Genomic DNA, 7276 nt, shown 5'->3' with positions numbered 1-7276 from the left:
TCTTCTTCTTCTTCTTCTTCTTCTTCTTCTTCTTCTTCTTCTTCTTCTTCTTATTCTCCTCTCTCCCTCTCTCCCCCTCCTCACCTCCCCCCTCTCTCTTCTCCCCCTTCCTTTCTCTCTTCTCCCCCTTCCCCCTTCACCTCTCCCTCCTTCTCCTCCCTCCCTCCCTCTCTCTCTCTCTCTAAATATGTACACCTTTGTGTGGAAGATGGGGAGGGATTTCACAACCAACATTAATGAAATTTTCATCCAAAATTATCTATTCCATTCTTAGTTCTGGCATAGTCAAATGACTCTCACATGACGGAAGAGGAAATTGAGGCCCAAAGAAAGTTGAGTGACTTGCCCAAGGTTGCCCAGATAGGAACCGTCAGTGATGGGATTTAAACCCAGGTCCTCAGGGCTCCTGAACCAGGAGTCTTTCACCATACCACGAATTCAGGGGAACTTGGGAAGACCTATATGGCTAATGCAGAGGCTGAGCAGAACCAAGAGAGCAACATTGAGAGGGAACACAATCATGAAAAGGAAAATAACACTCAAAGAAACAAGACTTTAGATCGATGCAAATGCCCAGTCCTGATTCTGGAAGAGTGAAGGTGAAAAACATCCCCTTCCTCTCAAAAGAAGGTGTGACCAAGACATACACTTTCACCCATGGTCAGTACGTCAGTAATAATAGTAATAGTAGTAAGAATAAGAATAATAACTATGTAGTACCTACTATGTGCCAGGCACTATACTAAGTACTTACAATTATTATCTCATTTGATCCTCACAACAAAGGGGGAGCTAGGTATTATTATTATCCCCATTTTACAGATAAGGAAACGGAGGCAGGCAGAAACCAAGTGACCTGCCCAGGGTCACACAGCTATTAAATGTTTTAGTGTCAACTTGTTTTGCTTAACTGAGCCCCTCTGTAATATGGGAAGGCTGGGGAAGGGGGTGGGGGTAATTAGGAAGTTGTAATGATGTAAAGGAAAAAAATCTATGAAGCCTTTTTTTAAAAATCGATACCATTTATTCAGCCACCAAGGGGAATATTTCAGGTGGCCAGAGTGCTTGAAGAAACAAATGCGTGCATTACTTGTGGATGTCGACGACAGCTCTCTCTAGCTCACACTTGCAACATGAATCCAAACCTTTCCTGACCAAATGGTCCCAAACACAGAGGTCTAGGTAACTTACCCTCTGAAAGGTTTACAGAGAATCATCTAATCACAGATAGGCTCATAGCATCACAAAGAGGAGACCTTAGAGGCCGTCTGGTCTATCCCCTTCATTTTACAGATGAGAAAACTGAGGCCCAGAAAGTTCAAGTGACTTACCCACGGTCACATGGATGGGATCTCAACCCAGGTCCTTCCTCTCCAGAGCAGGTGCCCTTCACAAACTGAAAAGGAAGGAGGGCAGGGAGGAAGGGCAGTGTTGGGGGCAGGTTAGGCCACAGAATTCTAATTTTATCTAGCCTCCGTTAGATTCTTGTAGGGGTTGGGGGAATGGAGCTGAACTTTCAATCCTTAGAATTCAAAGCCACCACGAGACTTTGGAAGACGCACCGGCCTGACCCGTCTTCACGTTCCCTCACCTGTAGGCATCATCACTTCCCATCCCTCAGCACCTGTCAATTAAAAGATGCTCACCAGCCCGAGGCCTCCCAATAAAACCAGACTTCTACTGGGTTAGGGAAGGTCTGGGAAAGCAAGCTAGTGCGCTTTCTAATCAACTCTATATTAATATGGCCCAGGAAACCATGGCCAGCAAGCGAGGAGGCTGTTACTACAGTCCACCCCCTCTTTCATGAATCCATTTCCTTAGCTTTCATGAGACTGAACCACCCTGGGTCTTCCACTGGCCCCTGGCCCCTTTGCTATAGACGAATCAGTAGGACTCTCGAGTCAGAGAATCCTGCCTGTGCCATACCACCTGTGTGACTTCAGGCAATGCATTTCACCTTTCTTGTCCTTAGTTTCCCCATCTGTCAAATGAGGGGGTTAAATTAGATCCTCGTGAAGGCCCTTCCAGTTCTAGACCCAGGAACCTGATCCCCCGCACTCCTGCCCCTGAAAACCTGCTTGTCTGGCTCTTTCCAGAGCACTACCATTCTCCCACACCTGAAGCCTTGAAACTATCTCTGACCCTCCTTTACCCCCAACTCCCGATTAATCATTAAGTCTTGTTGATTTTTCCTTTCTAGCTATCTGTGATTTGTCCATTCCCTAGTCCAGACTTTATCGTCCCACACCTGAATTAGTAAGAGCTGACCTTTGCAGTTTACAAAGCATTCTACCAGTATTATTGATCTAAAGCAAGAATCCTTACCTGGGGCCCATGGACCCCCAGCTTGGATTAGAAAAAAATTACGTCTTTGTTTTTGCTAAGCTCTGACTGAAATTTAGCGATTATTTAAAAGCATGATTCTGAAAAGGGGTCCGATAGGCTTCGCCAGACCAAGGACCAGAGGGGTCCAGGACACAAAACAAAGCTTAAGAGTCCCTGAATTCAGTCATTGGGACGGCCCTGAGAAGTAGACAAAATAGCTCTTCAGGTTCCTGAATGTTACTGCTGCCTCCCCTCTCCAGGCCATCCATCCTGCACCCCACGGCCCAAACGATCTTCCCAAGCACAATTTTCATCCCATCACTCTCAGAATCTGAGAGCCAGGAAGGGGCCTCTGAGGTCTACTAATCTAACCCAACCCCAATTAAGGATCCCTTCTTCAACATCTCCACCAAGTGGTCACTCAGCCTTCTCCAGAAGTCTCAAGACAAGAGGGTCCATCGGGCCTTCCGGAGCTGTCCGTGCAACCTACTGCATGTTGCTGGGTGGTCCATCAGCTCTAATTGTTAACAGTCATCCTAACAACTAGAAAATAAAGAACATCCTTCTACCCGTTACCTACAAGAAAAAGGAAATTCTTTTAAGTCGCTTATAAGACCCTTTCTAATCCATGTCTTTCCCTTCTATCCAATCTTATTTGCCACTACTCTCTCCAGATCCGTACCATACTCATCCATAGCATCTTCATTCCAACCTTTGTGCTTTACCTTTGTTCATAAGGGTCCCTCCACCTAACATGCCCTCCCCTTTCTTCTCTGCCTAGCTAAACCTTTTTATCATAATGTGGGGGGAAGGGAACAGGCATTTATAGGGAGCCTACTATACGTCAGGCACTGCGCTAAATACTTTACAAATATTATCTCATTTGATCCTCGCAACAACCCTGTGAGATAGGTACTGTTATCATCCCATTTTACAGAAGAAACTAAGACAAACAGAGGTAAGTGACTTGCCCGGGGTCACACAGCTAGTAAGCATCTAAGGCTGGATTTGAACGGAAGTCTTCCCCTGACTCCAAGCCCAGTGCTCTACCCACCGAACCACCTCGAGCCGGTCAATAAACATTTATTAAGGATCTCAGAGGCCATCAAATCCAATCCCCTCATTTTTCAGATGAGGAAACTGAGACCAGAGTGAGAGAATGATTTACCTAAAGTCATACAAGTGGTAAGCAGCATGGGCAGGATCAGCCCTGTCTCTTGGTGCTCTGGGCCGCCGTCACTGCCTTTCTCCATTGAGGGGGCCTGGCCTTGCTCTCCCAAGGCTTCTCTTGCTCTCCCAAGGCTTCTCTTGCTTTCCCAAGGGAAGCCTTGGGCTCTAAGCTTTGCAAGGCACTGCACTGGGAAAGGAGGAATGCAAGCTTGATTACTGCCATTTCATAGATGGAAAAACCAAGACTCTCTGGGTTAAACTGGTTTGTCTTTGGTGGGGATGGAGCTGACTCTCCCATAATATTCCAGAGTGCAGCCATCGGGAAATAGTTAACAAATTAAATACAGATATGATGGAATGTGGATAATATTAATATGTGGTTTTCTAAGTCAATATACCAACATTTGAATTTGACAATGCTAGACTAGCCCATTACATTTGGGAAGGGGAGAGGAAAGAAGAGAGAGAGGGGCAGTGTGGTCCAATGGAACGACCATTGACTCTGGAATGAGAAGACCTGCATTCTATAAATGGTCGCAAAGGCGACTTCTTACCTGGCCCCTTGGGCTGGTCACTTACCCTCTGGCTGCCCCCCACACCTGGAATATTCTGTCCCCTCACCCCCAGCTCTCAGTTTCCCTGACATCCAGTTGAAATCTCCCCTTTGGCAAGAGTTCTTTCTCAGCCTTGTCCCCACCTGCCCCTTTCATATCACCTTCATCTACCACATACCTCGACTTGTCCTCCCCCATCAGACTCTGAGCTCTTTGAGGGCAGAGACTATCTTTTACCTTGCTTCAAATCCCAGCACTTAATAAAGTGCCTGGCGCATAGTAGGTACATCAAGTTTCTTGACTTGATGAAAATGAGAGGGTTGACTCAGCCTCCAGAGTCTATGGCTGTGTGTCAGTTAGATGGCTCAGTGGAGAGAGGGCCTGCCCTGGCGTGAGCAGGACCTGAGCTCAAATCCAGCCTCAGATATTTCCTAGCTGTGTGACCCTGGGCAAGTCACTTAACCCCATCTGCCTCAGTTTCATCTGTAAAATGAGCTAGAGAAGGAAATAGCAAGCCCCTCCAGGATCTCTGCCAAGAAAAAAAGACTGAAATGGCTAAAGAGCAAGCCCACAGGAGAATCCCTTCACCTGTTCTATCAGCCTCAGTCATCTCCCCTGCCAAATGAGAGCCTCAGACTCAATAATCTTAGCTGAGCCTGTGAGCCTGGTCAAGCTCTTCACTGGGCAGAACTCGCATCTATCTAGCACTCGGTGATTCCAAAGCACTTTACATACAGGTTTTATTTGAGCCTGAAAACAACCCTGTGTGGCGATGAGCACAGTTCTTAACGTTATTCCTGGTGCGAGGAATGAGCAATGGATTTAATAAGGCAAGGCAAGTTGTTCAGTCACATCCAACTCCGTGACCCCATTGGGGTTTTCTTGGCAGAAATACTGGAATGGTTTGCCGTTTCCTTCTCCAGCTCATTTGACATATGAGTAAACTGAGGTAATGGGTAAATGACTTGCCCAGGGACACACAGCTAAGAAGAGTCTGAGGCTGGATTTGAGCTCAGCTCCTGACTCCAGGGCTAGTGCTCTACCCACCGAGCCACCTACCTGCAAGGAGAAAATGTTTTGATCTGTTATTTAAAGAGTATGAGCTCTTTGAGAACAGGGGCTATCTTTTGCCTTCCTTTGTATTACCATTGCTTAGCATGATGCCCAGCACATAGTAGGAGCTTAATAAATATTAGTTGACTTGGCTCGGTTTTTTTCTTTCAGGAACTGAGAGAAATCTGCCCCCAGACAGCTAATAGAGGTGATGGCGTTGAGGGGAGAGGAGGGTGGCATGAGGCAGGGGTTGAGGGTTTGGAGAGTGCACCATTATTTTTAGCAATCTCTGATGTCTCACTCTGGTTCGGAGATGACTTTGGGTTCTTGGGGGCTATGCCAGCAGAGAGCAAACCCTGGCAGGCTCCACGCCAAGCTCGAGAGGTTTGGAGGCCAGGCCCAGGGACAGACGGTACATGTGTCACCTGATGACGATGAGCTGAAGTAAATTCAGAGAGGGCTGTCGCTGGGCCTGGCCTTGGGGTGATGGATGCTTCAGCCACACATACGGGCTCTGGGAGATGTTCGCTAAGCTCCAAGGAGCTTTGGATCTGGGGTGAAAACGTGTCACCACTGATTAAGCCATGAAAAGGGAAGAGCTTTAGCTAAAACATGACTGATTGTCATGAGGAAGAAGGAACATGGGATCCTCCTCAAAGGCCATCCTCCCCATTCTACAGATGAGAAAAACAAGGAGAGGAGGCCTCACAGCTGGTACTTAGAGCCTAAAACCACCTCCCCTCATTTTACAACTAAGGAAACTGAGTCTGGGAAAGGGAAGGGACTTACCCAAGCTCACACCCCTGGCTCTGAGAGATCTTCTTATCTAACCTCATCGTGTAGCTGAGGTATATGTGGTCTTACGGCTGGAGCTCTTCTAACATCGCCCCCCCCCATTTGACAGTTGAGGAAGCTGAGACTAAGAAAAGTAAAAAAGTAGGTAGGGCTTCATTACGTTTTTTAAATATTGGAAAACGTTCCCAGATATCAGAGCATCATACCACCAGCAAGTGCAATTGCTTGGCTTATAAGCAATGGCCTATAGTGGAGACAGCATGGGATGGGAGATCTAGGGCTGGGTGACCCTGGATAAGTCACTGTCCTTCCCTGGGCTTCAGATTCCCTATCTATAAACTCAGAATGACCACACCGCAGGATGACGGTGAGAAAGGTTCTTTAAACTGTCTGACGACCTAGCCATTTCAGCTGCTGTTGTTCAAACAACCTGGGCTGTACTTTTTGTTTCTGGTCATGTTTCTGTTAAACTAGTAAGAAACCATTTTAAATACATTTTTGAAAGACACAATTCCAAGATACTTATTCAAAGTTACAGAGTAAGTAAAGCTGGGGCAGGACCAGGAGGCCCCTCCAGGATTGCAGCCTTGTCATGGTGGGGGCGGGAGGGGGAGCTTGAGCAGCTCAAGGAAACGACAAGCTCTGCCGTGCAGGGTCACCCAAGATGGACAGGTCAGAGTGGAGAGTTCTGACATCCACTGGGGAAGGAATAGCAAACCACTCCAGTATCTTTGCCAGGAAAACCCCCAAGAGTTGGACAATACTGAAAGCCGGGACAACAAAAGGGCGAGGAGAACGGAGGTCCCCCGACTTCCAATCCAGCATTACAGTGCTAAGATACTACATGTAGCTTGTTTCATAATTTGTTTGCAAGTTGCTCCCCTGCCACCTGCCCCATTAGATTGTAAACTCCTTGAGGACAGTTCTTTGGCCTCTTTTTGTATCCCTAGTGCTTTTTTCTACACTGGCCTACCTGCTTTTCCCTTCACACAATACTCCATCTCCAATCTCTGAACCTTTGCACTGGCTGTACCCTATGCCTGGAGTGCCCTCTCTCCTCACTTTCATCTCTTAGTTTCCTTGGCTTCCTTTAAGACACAGCTCAGTCTGGTGTGGTGACTTCTATCTGTAATCCAAGTTATTGAGAAGATGATGCTGGCAGATGTTGGGAGCTCTGAGCTTCAGTGGGCTAAGCCAATCAGGCATCCAATGAAGGTCCACATCAATCTGGTAAGCCCCTGAGAGTAACAGGCCATAGCTTGTCCAAGGAGGGGGCAACGTGGCCTAGGTTGGAAATGGAAAAGGTCAAAGCTTTCATGCGAATCAGTAGTATGATCAACCCCATAGGTGGCTGCTGCTTTTCCAGACTGAGAGACAGG

Source organism: Vombatus ursinus, unplaced genomic scaffold (genome assembly GCF_900497805.2).
Source record: "Vombatus ursinus unplaced genomic scaffold, bare-nosed wombat genome assembly UNPS02015066.1, whole genome shotgun sequence".
Taxonomy (NCBI): Eukaryota; Metazoa; Chordata; class Mammalia; order Diprotodontia; family Vombatidae; genus Vombatus; species Vombatus ursinus.
Note: the sequence above shows the minus strand (reverse complement) of the source record.